Raw genomic sequence first — 21,713 nt, forward strand, 5'->3', positions numbered from 1 at the left:
AAACACTAAAAATTACAGTGGTTACGTGAACAACATAAGCAAGGCAATTTCGAATGTTTTTGTGTTCTTGAATGCGTAATTGCTCCAGTAATACGGCACATTTGGCCTCGTTAAAGTAACTTGTTTTTGTTGATAGATCTCTAATAACCAAGAAGAGAGATCGATATGATGTGAAAATAGTCCTTCGTAATAAATTTTATTGCACTTTTGCTATATTTTTATCGATAGCAAATGAAGCTGGAACTTCGAGACCAACGGTTGCTTGCTTACAGCTACTGCTTCCTGTCTGTGGCATTTTCGGCTCTCAGCTCATGTGCATAATATTTTTAATGTTCACGTTTGCAAATACGTATGTGTTCTTCGTTAGACTATACACACGTGTACAAGGAGAAACGAAGCAAGGCATCTTATTGTGTTGTCGGGTTCAGCTAAACTGGTGGCTGTCCGACCTTTGCTTAACGTGATTCATAAGAATGAAGACCTTCAGTTGAGCAACAATAACTTAATTGCGAGCGCGTATCTGACGACGTCCGGCATGCATGGACCGATCGGAGTTACAAAATTTTGCTTCCGGCCTCTACAGAAGGATCCTTAATCCTCGGAAAACTTCCGTAGTTAGGAGAGAAAATAGTACTCGTCCACACAAGCCAGGAGGCACGGAACTCTTACTAACTCAAAAAACAAGGAATAATAATAATAAACAGAACGTATATAAAAGCTAGAAAACACAGCGCCTCTGGAGGCTGAGCGCGGAACTACACAAACGTCGTGTACAGTAATTACGACCGCACAGCACAGCACTGCACTGACACACGCGCACAGCACACACACACACACACACACACACACACCGGCGAGCTTGAATTAGCCCACGGCAGCGTCGCTACAGTGTCTTGTGCATGCCAATAAAGTGAAGGATTAGTGAAATGTCAAAGATACAGAACTGCATAGTTATACTTACAAGCGGAATAGAGTTCTTGTTTTTTTTTAGATTGTCAGTGCATTAGTTTCATTGTAGTTTTACACATCTTCTCACTCTGAAATCTTACCTATCACGCATCATTCAGCGCCTGCCCCACAATTATGAACCATGGGGGTATGAGTGCTGTGATCGTAATGTTTTGGGCTACTTAAGATGGCTTCAGGTTTATGACTTAACGACAACTTCCTTCTTTTTTTGCCTACATGATATAAAACCTCGGTTTTCAGAGAAAGTTCAGAAAGATAACACTCATATAGTAGAACCGCTAGCGCCACTACAAACCAAAGATGACCGATCTCAATCAGGTGAGGTAGCATGAACTCCGTCCAGCTATTTTTTGACGAGGCAGAGAGCAGGATTCCATGCAGAATTTGAACAAAAACTACTATCTCTAATTATGAGGTTACGTACTAATTTAATTTCAGCATCTTCCTTAAAACACTATCTCAATAGCTGGAAATGAATGCTAGAATCTCCACGTTGTTAGATTTCATAGGACGACCGGTGCCAAGACAATGTTCTGCAATGGTAGATCTGCTCGGATACTATAACTGTATGTGATGCTTGCGCTCAGTACACCGGTTCTCCACAGTTCTGATAGTCTGACCAATATATAACATGGCACAACTGCAAGGAATATGGTAGACACATGGCTTACGCACACCAAGATCATCCTTTATGGAACCCAGAAGGATCCTGATCTTACAAGGGGCGCTCCATACTGTAAATCACGACATTTTATGCGTTTCAAGTATGTTGTAGAGGCACTTACCCTGAGTACCTGGCCATCCGGTATTTTAGCGACGGGCCTTGGTTTTTGAGAAAATCGATTTTGAAGTTCACTGCGTGCTTTGTATACCCGTATCATTACATATATTTCGAGCAAGCCAGCGTAGTGCAGCGGTGAAGTTTCATGGCTACCGCGTTGTAGGTACCATGTTCAAATTCTACTCGTGTCCTTTTTTTCCAATGGTTGCTTCTTTTATTACCTGAAATCAATCTTCGCCCATTATCGTCCCCTCTCCTGTGAGTACCGTTACCCGTGACGGCAACCCCAGATCCTAGGCCAATGAGGATGCGAGTTGCATTCCTTTACGTTCGCATCTAACTACAACATCAGTTGCCTCACAAAGCGTCTCTAGTGCCGTGTGTTAAAAAAATTCTGTGAAATGCAAGAACCCAGTGTTTCTGCAGTAGTGGAGCCAGAAGAAGATCCACAAGTAGAGGAGTTGAACAAGGAATCAAAGGGCGAAATCACAAATGCCATTAAATACGCGAAAATCTACTCCGCGATTAGAATGTCGTAACGAATATACTGCCTAGCGTGATCTCTGCCAATTCCGTTGCAATTCGCGATGAGATATGTATCGCAATACAGCATCTCTTGGCCGAAAGACAGATCATTATTGATGATGAATTGATAGATTACAATGAAGAAGATGATTAGGAGAATATGATGCGAACCACAAACGGAGTGAATATTTGAAATAAATTAATAACTGAATATATCTTTATAATTTCGCACACCTCACACTGTTTGTTGATACTCTTTGAAATAAAATTGAAAAATTCGGTCGATTTTGTATAAAAAAAGTACACAAGGAGGATTTTAACACGGTACCTCCATCGCAGTAGCGGTGAACCTTTACTGCTGCACTGCACTGACTTTCTCGGAATATATGTAATGTTACAGGTATAGAAATCGCGCAAAACCAGATAGCCAGGTACTTAGGGTAAGTGCCTCTACAACATATTTGAAGCGCATCAAAATCTGTGATTTACAGTATGCAGAGTCCCCTTGTTAGGTGGTGGTCGAAAAAAGCACATCATATTTCCGCAAAATACGACCAATCCTCTACGAAATGCTCTCTGTGCTTGGCAAAAAAAGGCTGTAGACTTTGGTGTCACCTCGGTATTATCATCATTCAGCCCGGTGCATAGTTCGTTGATAGCACCATGCACGTCTGATCTGTCTTTCACTGTAACCATTTTGACGGAAGCTGACTCCGAGATGAAACTGACAAACTATCAGGCTTTGAGATGATGTGGGCCCAGTGAACCAAGAGCCAAAGTACTCCTTCACGTTGAGCCTGATGGTGACAACTGTCAACCTGCAGATACAAGTCAATGTGAGTAGTCCTCCTATAAACGGGGCACAGGCCTTGCCGCAGTGGATACATCAGTTCCTGTCAGATCACCGAAGTTAAGCGCTGTTGAGCGTGGCCACCACTTGGACGGGTGACCATCCGGGCCGCCATGAGCTGTTGCCCTTTTTCGGGGTGCACTAAGCCTCGTGATGCCAACTAAGGAGTTACTCGACCGAATAGTAGTGGCTCCGGTCAAAGAAAACCATCATAACGACCAGGAGAGCGGTGTGCTGGCCACATGCCCCTCCTATCCGCATCCTCAGTGAAGATGACACGGTTGTCAGATGGTCCCGATGGGCCACTTATGGCCTGAAGTCGGAGTGCTCCTATAAATGGCATGTCATAACGTATCACCACCCTTTCTCTAGACTAACACATCAAGGCAGGGAAGATGGCCTTCCTTTTCCACCTCCAGTGTGAAACAAATATTTTGGTGGATTTAATCCAGATTTTCTGAAAATTCGTTCAAATTCTCACTGCTGTGAGGACAAGCAACAAAAGTATCGTGTACGTAATGAATAAAAAAACCATGCAGGTTTCAAGGTCGCCGACTCCAAAGCACGTTCCTTGAAATCTTCCATAAACAACCTGGCAATTATAGGTGACAATGAGCTTTCCATCATAAGTCCGTATGTCTGCTCGTAGGCATACAAACATTGAATAAAAATTAAGTGGAAGACAAAACACATCGAAACTGTTTTGGTAATTCAGCACCAAACCTAACCTCAATCAACTGTAACGATCAGACAGAGGAATGCTATTGAAGAGAGAGGTCACATTGAATGAGTTAGAATATCAGAGGCATTCAAACACTTTCCCTCTAACTGAGATAAGAAATCTGCCGAGTTCTGAATGTGGTGCTCCCACTGACCCACCATTGGACTCAACAGAATAGCAAGCTTTTTAGCTACCATGTATATCGGAGCACTAATGATGCTCACAGTTGAAGAGGAACCCCTTCCTTGTAGATCTTAGGGAGGCCGTATAACCTAGAGGGAAGAGTACGATAAGAATTAAGACTCGTTGTAGTCTTTATGTCCGCCCCGGTAGCTGAATGGTCAGCGTGGCGGGTTGTTATCCCCTGCGCCTGTGTTCGATTCCCAGCTGAGTCGGGGATTTATCTCCACCCAGGCACTGGGTGTTGTGCTGTCCTCAGCATCGTCCTTTCATCCTCATCGACTGCAGGTCGCCGAAGTGGCGTCAAATTGAAAGACCGGCACCCAGTGAACAGTCTGCCCGACGGGGGGCCCTAGCTATACCATTAAATAAATAAATAATCTTCTGCGACAAGGAACTTCCCTACAGGAGGTTGTTAGTCTTCATTTTAATACTTTTTGTGCGGTCAGCCCAGATCGTACAAGACGGTGAATCAGACAGTAAACACTGCATGGTTTGGACATAATACCGTTTGTCCAAAACAGTTATAGCATTCCCCTTTTCCGCAGGTAAAAAAAAAATAAGATCCTGATCAACTGTAAGTGAACTTAAAGCAGCCCTACCAGTTACTGTGATATTACTCATGGATGGACGTACCTCAGCATCCGCTGCAACATCAAGAGGTAGTTTAAAAACAACCAGTTCAACAGAACTAATAAAATCAACCAGTGGCAAACGCTTGGGAGCCGGTGTAAAGTTTAATCCTTCCCCTATCAAGTATACAGATGCGTAGTCAAAAGCTTTCTGAGTGAGATTTATCACTGAACGTCGAGCTGTGGTAGTAGACTCTGAGCCACGGAAACTTTCAAACTTCACCTAATGCCAGGCGGTTACAGAATGAAATTCCCAGACAGATTGCGACCATGAAGCGTCGTCCAGCCAATCACAAGAACTTGCAGAAATTTTTGAAGAAATGATTAAATGAAGCCGAAGCAATTCCTCGGAAACAAAGTCAACTTTCGACGAGTATAATGAATGGTTTCACGAGCAAGAGTTAGGCCAGTGTGTCGCTTGATGCAATTGGCGGCAGGAGAATTAATATGATACACAACTTTCGCAAACTTTGGAATATTATTCTGATCACTGTTTAAAAAACATACATAGTGGTTTTGTTTGGTGAAACACAACTTCGTCATGGTATCCTTCAGCATCTGATAGATCGTGCGGACTGAGGCAGAATGGATGTATAGTCAAGACCTGCACCCACGGTCACGTTACCTTCGAGAAATACTATTATACTGCTACGCCCTTCTAAGACTGCATAGTAAATAGCATTTTCATTTTTGAGTGGTTAGTAAAATTCAGAGACTTCTCGGTCACACTGAGTCAATCACTTATAAAGACTTGTAGAGTTAAAGACTTCAGCAGATTGTCTTTTTCCGTTGAGTAGAAATAAGACAAGTATTAATTAGTCGTTTTGGGGGAGAGAGATTTGTTTTAACCTAATACTCAAGTGCACAGATTTTGCGTGTCCTTTTGCAGCTAGATACCTGGGAATGAGGTACAGTATTAATTTTACTTTACATGTACTGTAAATGAAGGGTTCTCTGTGTTTCACAGTTCCTGTGTGTGTATGATTTATCTTGCTTTTGATTGTGTATCTGTTCTATGTTTATCAGTTATGATTGTGGCATTCAGTTTGCTCATTACTGATAAATTCCGTCTGCACCATTTTCACTTGAAGTGTCTTCATTGGGTCTGTCTATATCCTCGTTTGTGTCTGCATCTTTGTGTATTGCCTGCATATCTCGACCGCAAGCAGAATAATATGTTAGAAATGGCTTTGCAGGTGGTGGACTGCCATCTGAAAATGTTACATTTTCCTTTGTAGCTACTTAGGCTGATGAGAACAATATGATCATAAAATAGTTCTTCTATCTTTGAGTGATAAAAGTATGAAGCCATTCAAGGAAATGTAGACAGAATCACTCAGGCAAACCGAAAAGAGAAGCTATCTTCTTGTTATGAGACTTAGTCTATGAAACATATTGTAAACAACAAATAAGATCAAAATATTGGTTTTAATGAAATTTTATTATTATTGTGATTTAAAGGATTGCTGGTATTGTAAAAGATTCTCCATAAAGGAAGGGGCTTTCCATGTCCGACATCTAGACATGTCCATAAAAGAGTTCAAAAACAAAGTTTACAAGGTGACCTAACCGACTAATGTGTATACATTATTAACAATATCAAATTATCTGATCATAAACATGCAAAGTACCATGTTTACTCGAAAATCTAACGCATTTTCTTAACAACTGCAGCTCTTGTCAAACTCTCAGCTTCATTTCCACATCAACTTCTTGTCAAATACTCAAAATGAAACAATATCGTGCTGGAAAGAGTTACATTTATGAAGTACCTTAAACTAGGGTAACTTTGCATCATCTTTAGAAAACTATTTTGAAGACTCTAGTGGCATTTGAGGGAACTAAATCAATTTGTTTTCTCCTTTCGTCTATAGATGGTATGCAAATGCATTGTGTCAACAATACTCACCGACAATGAGCATCGAGTGAGTGAAATGTAAGTGAAGTTAATTATTTTCGATCACAACCAGCACACATAACAAGAAGGTAAGATTCATATCAAATTACTTTTTTTTTTAATTCACAATCTCTGATATAGTTTGTTAATCTCATGTTAAAGTATTTTGTGTCAGAGAACAATATTGCCACCAAGACAGATTTGAGGCTAATATGGGGTTACTTTGCACCAGTTATTGAAATTAGATTTTGATATCGCCATTTGGTTCTATGTTATTAAATTATGCCGTCATCATTACAGAAACATCCTAAAATACTAAACAGTATTATTTAACTTGTTTGAATTATTTAGATTTTTCCTATTTCTCATTTATCATGCCAAGGGTACACAAACGGTGCTTAGGTTCCAGACTATATAATAACTATTCACTGGAAAAAATGGAAGTGTGTCTTGAAGCAGTGAGAAGTGGAAAATGACCCAGAGGGCCGCTGAAGGTTATTGCAAAATCCCCAGGGGGACAATTAATTAAAAACTGAAGGGTAAACACTCCAAGAAGCCAGGAAAACCAACATGTTTTTCATCTCAAGAAGAAGAAACATTTGTTGATTGTTATTGTTAAGTATTATTTGCAAGCCAGGGGAAGGTGTATACCCCAGTTCAAGAACAACTTTCCAGGTAATGATTGGATTCAATCTTTTATGAAATGGCATCAGTGCTTGTCTGCCCACTTTGCTGTAAGTATATATAAAGACACTTGACTGAAGTTGTCAAAGATGTTTCGAAACAGAACATATGGATCTATGGTGGAACGAAATTGAGTGATAATCCTGGTCAGAAGAAAGTACTTACCGAGAGAGAAATGAAATATCCAGAGAGAATACGAAACATGTCAAAAACTAGCATTTCCTTGATGTACTGTGGCAATGCACCTGAAGAACTTCTTCCTCGTTAAGCTGTACGAGGGTGAGTCAAATGAAAACATCAAATATTTTTTAAATATTATTTATTGTGCAGAAGTGGTACAAAGCTGTATTAATTTCCAACACAATCTCACCCACGCTCAATGCCAGTCCTCCAGCGCTTACAAAGTGCCTAAATTCCTTTAGAAAAAAATGCTTTTGGTAGTCCTCGCACCGCTTGGCGTACCTCTTCATCACAACGGAACTTCCACCCCCCCCCCCCCCCTTGGGCATGGTCTGGTGAGTATGGTGGATGAGGAAGACACTCAAAATGCAGGTCTGTGACTGTTGCAACTGTTGTACGGGCAGTGTGAGGCCTTGCATTATCATTTTTCAAAAGGACACCTGCTGACAGCAATCGACGTCGCTTTGATTTTATTGCAGGCCGCAGATGATTGTTTTAGGAGATCTTTGTATGATGCACCGGTGACAGTGGTCCCTCTAGGCATGTAATGCTCCAAAATGACGCCTTTTTCGTCCGAAAAGAGAGTCAGCATAACCTTCCCTGCTGATGGTTCTGTTTGAAACTTCTTTGGTTTTGGTGATGAGGCATGGCGCCATTTCTTACTTGCTCTCTTCGTTCCCGGTTGGTGGAAGTGTACCCAGGTTTCCTTCCCAGTAATTATTCTTGAAAGGAAGCCATCACCTTCTTGTTCAAATCACCGAAGAAGTTTTTCACAAGCAGCAAACGTCGATCTCTCATTTCAGGAGTCAGCTGCCGTGGCACCATCTTCCAGACACTTTCTGAAACTGGAGCAGATCATGCACAATGTGGCGTGCTGATCCATGACTAATTTGTAAACATGCTGCAGTGTCATTCAGTTCCACTCGGCGGCTTTCCTTCACTATGGCTTCAACTGTTGCAATGTTCTGTGGAGTCACAACTCGTTGTGCCTGACCTGGACGAGGAGCATCTTGCACTGAAGTCACACCATTTGTGAACTTCCTACTCCATTCGTAGACTTGCTGCTGTGATAAACATGCATCACCGTAATGAACCTTCATTCGTCGATGAATTTCAATAGGTTTCACACTGTCACTACGCAGAAACCGAATAACAGAACGCTGTTCTTCCTTGGTGCAAGTCACAGGTGGGGCCGCCATCTTTATACTCATACTGCGATGGTGTGTGTGGATCTGCACTATGCTGCCACCTACAGGCCATTTTGCACGTTGTTTGTAGCACGCTTACCGACTTACAGGATAATGGCCAGAAATTTCGATTTGTTATTACAAATTTATGGTTTTCATTTGACTCACCCTCGTATATAAGACTGCCAATATGTGGAGTACGTGGACTGAAAATAGACCGAAAGATGCCAGATACAACAACACACCAAGTGGTTGGTTTGACTCTGTGGCATTTTTTGACTGATTCCAGTCTGTGTTGTCTCTGAGACTTAAACGGTTAGAGGGGAAGAAAGTAGTGTTAGGAGATAATTTTTCCTCTCACACCACGCAAGATGTGCTATGGTTATGCATGCAAAATGAAATCGAATTTGTGTGCCTGCCCCCCAATGGCACTCATCTTACACAGCCCTTAGATGTTGCTTTCTTTGGACCACTGAAGAGAAAATGGAGATGTATTTTGTCCGATTACAAAGACAGCCCAAATGGAATAAAAAATACTGTGCTTCCAAAACAAGATTTTCCAGCGCTTTTGAAGGAACTGTATGAGACCGTAACAGAATATGCTGCTGCAAATATGAATTCTGGTTTCTTAAAGTGTGGAATATATGCAAGCACCATTGCACCCCTATTACCAGAACCACCAACATGGTAGAGGATGCAGAGGACGTAGAATCGAGTTTCAGTAAATACCTGTAAGATTCAAAAATCAAATTGCTCTGAGCACTATGGGACTCAACTGCTGTGGTCATCAGTCCCCTAGAACTTAGAACTACTTAAACCTAACTAACCTAAGGACATCACACACATCCATGCCCGAGGCAGGATTCGAACCTGCGACCGTAGCAGTCGCACGGTTCCGGACTGCGCGCCTAGAACCGCGAGACCACAGCGGCCGGCGAAATACCTGTAAGAGAAACAAAAGATAGTTACGACAGGTGGAGGGCCAAAACGGGGCAGGAAACGAATACAAGTAGAAGCAGGTAAAATTATTGCCCATGCAAGTGATGGTTCTACTTCCTACACATCTACTGCAATTCAGCCACCACCATCAGCCTCTAACATTTCTAAAACCAATAAGAAGTTCAGGCAGAAGGTAATATTCGACTCTCATTCTGAAGATACTGACAACTTTCTACATTTCAAGAGTATTCCGACTCTGAAATCAGTTTTGATGATGATAGAAGTGAAAGGGAAGTTTGGAAACCTGTCAAGAGGATTTGTGGGGAATTTGCTACCTTCCAGTACGACGGTGAAATATTTCCTGGGCAGATAATGAAAGTTAAAGAAGACTGTGTAGTTATCAAGGCTATGCAAATAATGGGAGGACGTACTCGGAGGAATTAATCCTTCCAAACAAATATCTAGGAGAGTCTTGTATTCCGTTCCAGAAATTGATAGGAAATGGTTTGCCTAATTGTTTACATAGATATTTGTGTTATGAACACACATAAGTTAACCATATTTTTCTTACTGTATCAACTTACAACAGGAAACTACAAAATTAACTGCGAAGCATTGCCGAAATTTTACATTGGACAAACAGGAAGAAAATTTAGTACACGATTTAAAGAACACATGACAATAAGCGACAATAACCCATCCACATTTGCTGCACACTTAAAAGACACCAACCAAAAAATATCTAATATAGATGGATCACTTTAAATATTACATAAGCTACAGAAAGGAAACGTCGTGAATGTAATGGAAGAGACCGAAATCTACATACTTCTAAAAGATTTTAAATGAGCAACAAGACCTGCGAAATGGGCAATTTCTAGACAACTTTCTACCAGTTTTAGGGCGAAGTGTTAAAGAAGCATAGGATGTAAAATTATCGCTACACTGTTTAATAAATATGACTGTAACACGAAACAACACGCAACCATAAAGCAGTTGTTATTAGACTTATGTGGTTCTCAGTACTATTTCTTGAGAATACTGTGATAAATGTGATATATAAGATCTTTGTACCAACTATTCAAAAATGACGCGCTCCTACAATAACAACAAATATTTACAAGTTATTTTAAAGAAATGTCATACAGTCATATTTACACCCGTGATGAGCGATAATTAAATATAACTGAGAACAAAAGCATATGCAGGTTAAGTAGCAAAATTCTGTAAAATAATTATTATCTTCCTAGTGTTAAGTATGTTATATATAACAGCTTTGCAACAACTGGTCGAAAGTAACGTGCTTCTAAAATAGCGTGAATATCTCGAAATAATTTACGAGAATAACATGTTGTCATAGGAGCAACGACGTATATGACATAATCTGTTATCATCATCATCATTTAAGACTGATTATACCTTTCAGCGTTCAGTCTGGAGCATAGTCCCCCTTATAAAATTCCTCCATGATCCCCTATTCAGTGCTAACATTGATGCCTCTTCTGACGTTGGAAGCCTATTACTTCAAAATCATTCTTAACCGAATCCAGGTACCCTTCTCCTTGGTCTACCCCGACTCCTCCTACCCTCTACTGCTGAAACCATGAGTCTCTTGTGTAACCTTGCTTCTCCCATGCGTGAACATGCCCACACCACCTAAGTCTGTTCTTCCTGACTGCTACATCTATAGAGTTTATTCCCAGTTTTTCTTTGATTTCCTCATTGTGGACACTCTCCTGCCATTGTTCCCATCTACTAGTATCTGCAATCATCCCAGCTACTTTCATATCCGTAACCTCAACCTTATTGATAAGGTAACCTGAATCCACCCAGCTTTCGCTCCCATACAACAAAGTTGGTCGAAAGATTGAACGGTGCACAGATAACTTAGTCTTGGTACTGACTTCCTTCTTGCAGAAGAGACCAGATCGTAGCTGAGAGCTCACTGCATTAGCTTTGCTACACCTCGCTTCCAGTTCTTTCACTATGTTGCCATCCTGTGAGAATATGCATCCTAAGTACTTGAAACTGTCCAACTGTTCTAACTTTGTTCCTCCTATTTGGCACTCAATCCGTTTATATCTCTTTCCCACTGACATTACTTTCGTTTTGGAGATGCTAATCTTCATACCATAGTCCTTACATTTCTGGTCCAGCTCTGAAATATTACTTTGCATACTTTCAATCTAATCTGCCATCATAACTAAGTCATCCACATATGCGAGACTGCTTATTTTGTGTTCACATATCTTAATCTCACCCAGCCAGTTTATTGTTTTCAACATATAATCCATAAATAATATGAACAACAGTGGAGACAGGTTGCAGCCTTGTCTTACCCCTGAAACTACTCTGAACCATGAACTCAATTTACCGTCAACTCTAACTGCTGCCTGTCTATCTATGTAAAGACCTTTAATTGCTTGCAAAAGTTTGTCTCCTATTCCATAATCTCGTAGAAAAGACAATAACGTCCTCCCAGGAACCCGGTCATATGCCTTTTCTAGATCTATAAAGCATAGATAGAATTCCCTGTTCCACTCGTAACACTTCTCCATTATTTGTCGTAAGTTAAAGATCTGGTCCTGACAACCTCTAAGAGTCCTAAACCTACACAGATTTTCATTCAATTTGTCGTCAGCTAATAGTCGCACTTTCCTTTCAACAATACCTGAGAAGATTTTACCCACAACGCTGATTAAAGAGATACCTCTGTAGTTGTTACAATCTTTTCTGTTTCCATGTTTAAAGATTGGTGCGATTACTGATTTTGTCCAGTCTGATGGAACCTGTCCCGACTCCCAGGCCATTTCAATTATCCTGTGTAGCCATTTAAGACCTGACGTTCGACTGTATTTGATGAGTTCCGACTTAATTTCATCCACCCCAGCTGCTTTATTGCACTGCAATATATTGACCATTTTCTCCACTTCCTCAAATGTGATCCTATTTCCATCATCATTCCTATCCCATTCTACCTCGAAAGCTGAAACATTGCTGATCGTATTTTCACCTACATTGAGCAACTCTTCAAAATATTCCCTCCATCTGAACAGGGCATCAACAGGATTCACCAGCAGTTTTCCTGACCTGTCCAAAATACTCGTCATTTCCGTCTTACCTCCGTTTCGAAGACTGCTAATTACACTCCAGAATGGTTTTCCAGCAGCTTGACCCAAAGTCTCCAACCTGTTTCCAAAGTCTTCCCAAGATTTCTTCTTGGATGCTGCAATTATCTGTTTGGCTTTGTTTCTTTCTTCAACATAACTTTCTCTGTCTACCTGAGTTCTAGTATGTAGCCATTTTTTATACGCCATATTTTTCCTTTTACAGGCTGCCTTGACTGTGTCATTCCACCAAGCTGTTTGCTTCATGCCACTTCGAGTACTGTGTCCCTGTACCTTGTCCATTCCTTTTCCAATGACTGTAATTGACTACATCCAACTAACTGGTACCTTTGTGAGATCACTGTTATGTACTTGTGCCTGATTTCCTTATCCTGAAGTTTCTCCACTCTTATCCTCCTACATATGGACCTGACTTGCTGCACTTTTGGCCTCACAATACCATTTTCACTGCAGATTAAATAGTGATCAGTGTCATCAAAGAATCCCCTGAGTACACGTGTGTCCCTCACAGCCTTCCTGAATTTCTGATCTGTTATTATATAGACAATGATAGTTCTGGTTCCCCTGCCTTCCCAAGTATACCGGTGAATGTCCTTATGTTTAAAAAAGGAGTTTGTGATTACTAAGACCATACTGGCACAGAAATCCAAGAGTTGTTTCCCGTTCCTGTTGGCCTCCATATTCTCTCCAAATTTACCCATAACCTTTTCATACCCTTCTGTTCGATTTCCAATCCTGGCATTAAACTCACACATGAGCAGAACACTGTCCTTGTCCTTTACTCTAACAACTACGTCACTGAGTGCGTCATCAAAACTATCCATCTTATCTTGATCTGTCCCTTCACAATGCGAATATATTGACACAATCCTAATTTTCTTGCTAGACACCGTCAAATCTATCCAATTTAGTCGTTCGTTTACGTACCTTATTGCAACTATACTGGGTTCCATTTCTTTCCTGATGTAAAGCCCTACACCCCATTGTGCTATTCCTGCTTTGACTCCTGACAGGTAAACCTTGTATTCTCCCACTTCCTCTACTTTCTCACCCCTTACCCGAATGTCAATAACAGCTAAAACGTCCAACCCTATATTACTTGCAGCATCTGGCAACTCTACCTTCTTCCCAGAGTAGCCCCCATTGATATTAATAGCTCCCCATCTCGTTACCATTCGTTTGCCGAGTCACATCTTAGAAGTCCCTGGTTTGTCAATTAGAGGTGGACCTCCGTCACCTCCAAAGGTCCGAGGCATTTTGCTCTGATTGCTGCCAGCAACACATTTAAAGCACCAGGGAAGCAGGTTGCTAGCCTTACTTGCCCCAGGTCCCATTGGGTTTTAACCCTAACGGTTTTTTGGAAGTCTTTGCCGTTTGAGCACAAAGGTGACAATGACTCAGGATATGTCCGAGATGCCCAGCCTTATTCCAAAGTAACTGCTAACCCGACTGTCAGGACCACTTACTTGGCCACTCATACGTTGCCCGTGGTTCATGAACTAGGACATGACATCAGGATCAGGAACCCACACCATGAACCACCATCTAATACCAAGAAATAATCAATAAAGTAAGTTATAATGCACCCAATACATCTACAGATATGACTTGTTCCTACATCAAATACACAAAGGTCACTAATGTATCCAAAGTATGAAACTTCCGTTTTAGATACTTGAAAATGGCCTAAGGCCGAAATTGTACAATCGTACAGGAAGTAAAGAAAATGGCAGCTGAAGGCTTCAAGAAATCATTCAAAAATTTCATCGCAGCGGCGGAACCTATCGCATTGAAAATTATAAAATTTGACTTTTTTTGCATCTAAAACATAAAACGTTGATTACTTCTTGATTTTAAGATCCAATGTATGACTCAGACTGTCAAACAATGCAACATATCTCATAACGAAATAGCAAAGTCATGATGGTGCAAAGTAACCCCTTCCTATGGTTAACTTTGCACAATTTTTCAATTGACCATAAATAGAAAAGAAATTTCATTTTCAAAAATATAACTGATTTACCATGTTCCTAAATCCTTCTGGAGGTTTACAAATAAATTTAATCTGAATATTCTATCTACAACTGTCTCATTTTGCTCGGACGCAACTTTTTGTCAATAAAGTGGTGCAAAGTAACCCTGGTTTACAGTATGTTAAGAATAATGGGAATTTTTGTGAAACAATTTCTATTCTTCATTCGTATCAATGTTATCCCCTTCAAAATAATTCCAAATAGGTATCTACATCTACATATATACTCCGCTAGCCACCAAGCGGTGCGTGGCGGAGGGCACAATTCGCGCCAATGTCATATTCCCCCCTGTGTTCCAATCACGGATCGTGCGAGGGAGAAACGACTCTCTGAACGCCTCAGTACGAGCTCTAATCTCCCTTATATTTGAATGGCAATCATTGCGCGATTTTAAAGTTGGTGGTAATAATATATGCTCTACATCCTCGGTTAAGATCGGGTTTCGGAATTTAGTGAGCAGCCACTTCCGTTTAGCGCGCCGTCTACTTGCAAGTGTGTCCCCCTTCAAACTTTCTATGAGATTTGTAACGCTCTCATGACGGCTAAATGTACCAGTCACGAATCTTGCCGCTCTTCTTTGGACCTTCTCAATCTCTTGAATGAGATCCAACTGGTAAGGGTCCCACACAGACGAACAATACTCTAAGACTGGACGAAGTAACGTATTATAAGCTATTTCCTTCGTTGGAGGACTGCATCACTTCAGGATTGTACCAATAAACCGCAATCTAGAGTTGCCTTACACGTTGCTTGTGGAATCTGATCATTCCATTTGAGATCATTTCGAATAGTCACACCCAGATACTTTATGGATGTTACCGCTTCCAGAGACTGGGCATTTGTTTTGTACTCGTACATTAATTGGGATTTTAGCCTTATTATACGCAGTAGGTAACACTTACTAATATTGAGAGATAACTGCCAGTCATAACACCATTTTCTGCAAATCCTGATTGATTTTTTCACAACTTTCGTGTGATACTACTGTCCTGTAGACTACAGCATCATCGGCAAACAGTCTAATGCCGCTGTCAATACCATCAACCAGGTTGTTTGTGCAAATTGTAAAAAGCAGCGAACCTATTACGCTGTCCTGGGGCACAACTGAAGTTACGCTTTTTTCTGTTGAAGTCACCCCGTTCAGGACGACATACTGCTCCCTGTCTGTTAGAAAACTTTCTGTCTAACCGCACATGTCATCGGATAGACCGTAAACGAGCACCTTTTGGAGCAAGCGACAGTGCGGAACTGAGTCGAACGCCTTTCGAAAGTCGAGAAATATGGCATCAACCTGGGAGCCGGTATCTAGAGCCTGTTGTATATCATGCACAAAGAGGGCCAGCTGTGTCTCGCATGAACGCTGTTTCCTAAAACCGTGCTGGTTTCTGCAGATGAGCTTCTCAGAGTCTAGAAAGGTCATTATGTCTGAACAAAAAATATGTTTTATGATTCTGCAACAAATCGATGTCAGTGAAATTGGCCGGTAATTATGTGCATCCGATTTTTACCCTTTTTATAGAAAGCTGTGACCTGGGCCTTCTTCCAGTCCCGTGGAACTTTCCGCTGTTTCAATGATCTCTGATAGATGATGGATAAGAACGGTACTATATTTGTAGCATAGTCAACATAAAATCTTACGGGGATACCGTCTGCTCCCGATGCCTTCCTGGCGTCTAAGGATCTTACCTGTTTTACTATCCCAGATACAAGAACCACTATGTCAGCCATCCTTGCTTTTGTTCGATAGGTGAAAGGGGGAATAGTGCTGCAGTCCTCTACCGTAAACGAGGTTTTCGAAAGCTAGGTTTACAATTTCGGCCTTCTGTTTATCATTATCAGTTACATTACTCGTACTGTCAGCAAAAAGGTATTGAATTATTTGTAGCGTCCATATAATTTTACGTATCACACACTTATCCCAGCGTTCATTTGTGTCTTTAAAACGACAGTTCTGTAAGCTTTTATTTATTTTTGACAAGAAAAAAAATCACATGGGGCCATGTCTGTCGGATAAGCAGGCTGAGACATCATTATAATATATAACCTACAGTTGCAGGTTAACTTTATCGTTTACCTACGTTTAAACGTTTGTAATAACGTCTTCTTCAGAACCTGCAAAAAGTATAAAATTAATTCATAGCAAAAATGTTATCTGACGCGTGCGTAATAAGTGTTTGGTTCTATACGTCTCGGGCATGCGCACCGCCCTCTGTGAGGCAGACCGCGAAGCCCTCGCGGTCCGCAGTCTCTAGTCACACGATGAGGCCCATACAACGGGCTTAAAGTGAATTTGCTGCAGCTTGTTTAATGGCAGTGACAAAACCTTATGGTTATGAATCAAGTTTTATAAAGTTGACTTAGGACATGGCTTATTTTAGGCAAACATTTAAATAATATTTTATGTAAGTACTACATGATGCATCCTGTAGGATAACCATATCTAATATAATTTACTAGCACATTACAATAAATTTTTGCACGTTCTGAGGAAGACGTTATTACTAACGTTGAAACCTAGGTAAACGATAAAGTTAACGCGCAACTGTAGGCTGTATATTCCTATATAAACAATATCAGTTGCTGTCGCTGCATAAAAATGTTAAAAATTATGAACATCATTATAATGTTATTTTGGTAAGAAATTTACGAACAAGCAACGAAGTGTCAGACGGTGCGTTGTCTCGAAGCAAAAGCCACAAATCCAGGCTTTTTATGATTGCCTGAAGCGAACGGCGTTAAACTTTAATAGTAGTGCTCGTTGTTGACCGTTCAACCCTGTGACAAGAACTAAAGGTGCACTATGCCGTTAAAAATCAAAGAACGTATTAAGCATAGCCTTCACATTTGACAGCATTTGTCGGGCTTTTTTCAGTGCTTGCGATTCAGAATGCTTCCAGTGCGACTATTGAGCGTTAGTTTTGACCTCATATCCGTAAACCCATGTTTCAGCAACTGTGAAGAAACGTTTCAATAATTCTGCTTTGTTGTTGTTTTCATCTACTAACTGCTGAATAATTTCATTCACCGCTGTTCTTGTACAAAATTCAGCAATTTTGGAACAAATTTTTCTGTCACACGCTTATTACTCAATACGTCCGAAATAATTTCATGATACGAGGTAATTAATATGTCAACCCAATCGGCGACTTCTCTGATTGTGTTTCAGTGATCGTTAATAACCATATATTTAGTTTTTCCCATTACATTCCACGGTACATTTACCAATTTAGAATAAACATAAAACCCAAACAGCACTTTCTATCAGGACAAAAGGCTGTGTAATGAATTACCCATGGAGATTAAAGAAATTGCTAAAACAAACTTATTTAATAAGACAGTTAAAAAGTACCTGTTGGCCAGACATTGTGCACATTGAAGGATTACTTCGATAACCCAGAGTAGCTACATATAATAATAACACCTTGTCCTCTTTCTGAGCTCAACATCTCACTCTTTGTGGAGGGATGCTGACTAGTTTTTCAGGCTAGCAAATGGGAAGCTGGGCTGCACAAAATGATCCTAATATAAGTTGATGGCGTGTGTAGTGTTATGAAACAATGGGTGTGTAGTGTGTGCTACGGTCGCAGGTTCGAATCCTGCCTCGGGCATGGATGTGTGTGATGTCCTTAGGTTAGTTAGGTTTAATTAGTTTTAAGTTCTAGGGTACTGATAACCACAGCAGTTGAGTCCCATAGTGCTCAGAGCCATTTGAACCATTTGTGTAGTGTGTATAGTGACTGGGAGACAGAAATGAACGAAAAGTGAAGCATTATTCTTTTATTATTATTAAATAACTTATTTGTAAAACAGTACCGTCCAGTAGCGGTAAACCGAATGAGGTAGCACTGTTTTAAACATAGTGTCCTGATGTCGGGGAGTTTGAAAGCTCCAGTCTTCATCCAGCCATCCTGATTGAGATTTTCCGTGTTTTTTCTAAACTATTTCAGGCAAACTCCAGGCTGGTTCCTACTATAAGGCCACGGCGGACTATCTGTCCCTTCCTTATCATTCTAGACTTGCGAAACTGTAAATGTCTGTTTATGCGAATTACTTGGTTTTTGTTGTTCTTATGAGATACGAAGACATGTCGAACATCCTCGTAAAACTGATATTCTTCTTCTTCTTCTTCTTCTACTACTACTACTACTACTACTACTACTACTACTACTATTTCATTGCGCTTTACGACGCGCTGGGACGTTCACGACGCTTGTCATTTTCATCATCTTAACAATTACGAAAGACTAGCGTGAACTGGACTTGTAGAACACGTGAAGTGACAAAATTGCATTTTTTTCTGAACGCACCTCGTACGCTATGCACTCTACAGTATAAATGTATGGAAGTACCATGGAAGAAATAACAATCACGCGAACCAAAAAATGTGCTACAGATGATTGTTTTGGATAAGCAACTTGTTAATGCCAGAAAAATAGGGAAGACGATAAGAGTTCTGGGATGGGGTTAGAACTACAGAGCAAAAGGCATAATTATGAAAACAAAAGTACAGCTGAAGGTTATGCTTTCAGAGCAGAAGTGCTGCGACAACAATATAATAGTGAAGTTCCGTAGCAGAAGACTGAAGCTCTAAAATACGTAGGAACCCCAGACGAACCGTAAGTTTGCAACAAGCTCCTTGGGAGGAAAACATGTCGCATGGTCTTAGGCATCCAGGCAGCATCTGCGAGCAATTAATTCCGGTGCCCCATACCACAGCGGAGGAATCTTAATTGAACGCGGAGCTCTGTTACGACCGAACTTACTCTGCGTAAATTCGCCGAACGCGGACATAATAGCTGTCTGTGCGTCTCGCAGCACTCCCAACATGGCGGTAAAGTAAACAGGCCACTCCTCAGCACAGATGCGAGTGGCATCCAGCGCATATTTCTAAGCTAATTGGGTCCCGAAAGTTGCGACGGACAGAGTGTGTGGCCTGCGTCTGCAAATTTATTGTCGCACGGCCGACGCGGGTAAGAGTCTAGTTATAAAACGCCGCTGGTTCTTGGAATAATTCTCACGTTTGCAGTGACCTCTCACCACTGCAAGAGTCAAAATCTTGGATAAAAGTTCATGAATTTAGGAACAACTCGTTCACAATCTGATGAAAGTTGTGTGATGTGGAGTTCACCATTAGACGTCACGAAAGGCCAGTAAAAAAGGAAAGGCAGTCCGTGGAAGGGTTTAGATTTGGCGGATACCTGGAGAACATAGCCTGCCATCACGTATAGTGCCGACAGGTATGTACGGAAATTTTCAGTGAAAGTAGAGAAGCAGTGATAGCAAAGTGGGTCGGCCATGATATCTCAATGACTTCGAACAAGGGCTGGTCATTGGATGTCGTCAGAGTCACAAATCCGTCAGATATATTTCAACCCTTCTACAGCTGCCAAAGTTGACTGTTGGTGTAGCGGAAATGAGAAGGAACAGACATAGCTAAATTTTGATCAGACAGCCCTTATGTACTGAAAGATAGGCATGGGGAGAGGTGGGAGGCAGGGTTCGTTGTAAAAAATCATGTGAAATCAAGGAGAGGAATATTCGTGATTCCGAAATGCTACCAGCAGACCAGCAATTAAATGTCTGTGCATAGTGCATTAAAGCAAGTGGGGTATTATGGCCAAGCACTCCGCGCGTGACTGTAGTGAATGACAAGCTTGATGTGACGTAAAGAGTGACGCCACTGGTCAGTGAATGACTGGAACCAAGTGATTTGGATGATTAATGAGGTTATACCCTGTGGCAATTCGATAGCAAAATTTAGATTTGGCGAACGCCTGGAGAACATTACCTGGCATCAACTGGAACACCAACGATGAAGTACGAAGGATATGATCTTGAAGTATGTTCGCAGTTTTCGTGGTGAGGGTGTGGTCGCCGTATTGTGCTTATGAAGCCGCTTAATGCGAATGTACACTGAAGAGCCAAAGAAACTGGTACACCTGCCTAATATCGTGTAGGTCCCCCGCGAGCATGCGGTAGTGCAGCAACACGACGTGGCATGAACTCGACTAATGTATGAAGTGGAGCAGGAGGGAACTGACTTAATGAATCCTGCAGGACTTTCCATAAAACCGTAAGAGTACGAAGGGGTGGAGATCTCTTCTGAACAGCAGGTTGCAAGGCATCCCAGATACGCTAAATAATGTTCATGTCTGGGGAGACTGGTGGCCAGCGGAAGTGTTTAAACTCAGAGTGTTTCTGGAGCCGCTATATAGAAATCCTGGACGTGTAGAGTGTCGCAATGCCAAGTCCGTCGGAATGCGCAATGGACATGAACGGATGCTGTTGATCACGCAGGATGCTTATGTACATGTCACCTGTCAGAATCGTATCAGGGGTCCTATATCCACTCCAACCGGACACGCTCCACACCATTACAGAGGCTCCAGCAGCTTGAACAGTCCCCTGCTGATATGCAGGGTCCATGGATTAAGCAGGTTATCTCCATACACGTACACGTCCATTGGAAATGAGACTCGTCCAATCAGGCAACAAGGTTCTAGGCGCTACAGTCTGGAACCGCGTGACCGCTATGGTCGCAGTTTCGAATCCTGCCTCGGGCATGGATGTGTGTGATGTCCTTAGGTTAGTTAGGTTTAAGAAGTTCTAAGTTATAGGGGACTGATGACCTCAGAAGTCAAGTCTCATAGCGCTCAGAGCAATTTGAACCATTTTGCAGCGCCATATTCTTCCTGTTTACGTATCTCTGTGGTTGAATACGTACGTCTATACCAGTTTATTTGGCGCTTTATTGTATAAGAACACATTGTACAAGGTGTTTCAAAAAGAACTTTAGAACTTTTGAAAATTCATATTAATTAATTAATAGTACCTACAGAGATGATTGCAGTGTGGATTTGTAGGGAAATACGAGTTTTGTCTCGCGTAGTTCGATAGTGCCGAAACGCACCGTAAGGAGCGCTGGCAGCCGTTGCGCTAACGATGGCTGCCTTACTGGACCCGAGTGTGCTAGCTGTGTGTTTTGGTCTGTAGAATCGAAGTCGGCG

This window comes from Schistocerca gregaria, chromosome 6 (assembly GCF_023897955.1).
Source record: "Schistocerca gregaria isolate iqSchGreg1 chromosome 6, iqSchGreg1.2, whole genome shotgun sequence".
Lineage (NCBI taxonomy): Eukaryota > Metazoa > Arthropoda > Insecta > Orthoptera > Acrididae > Schistocerca > Schistocerca gregaria.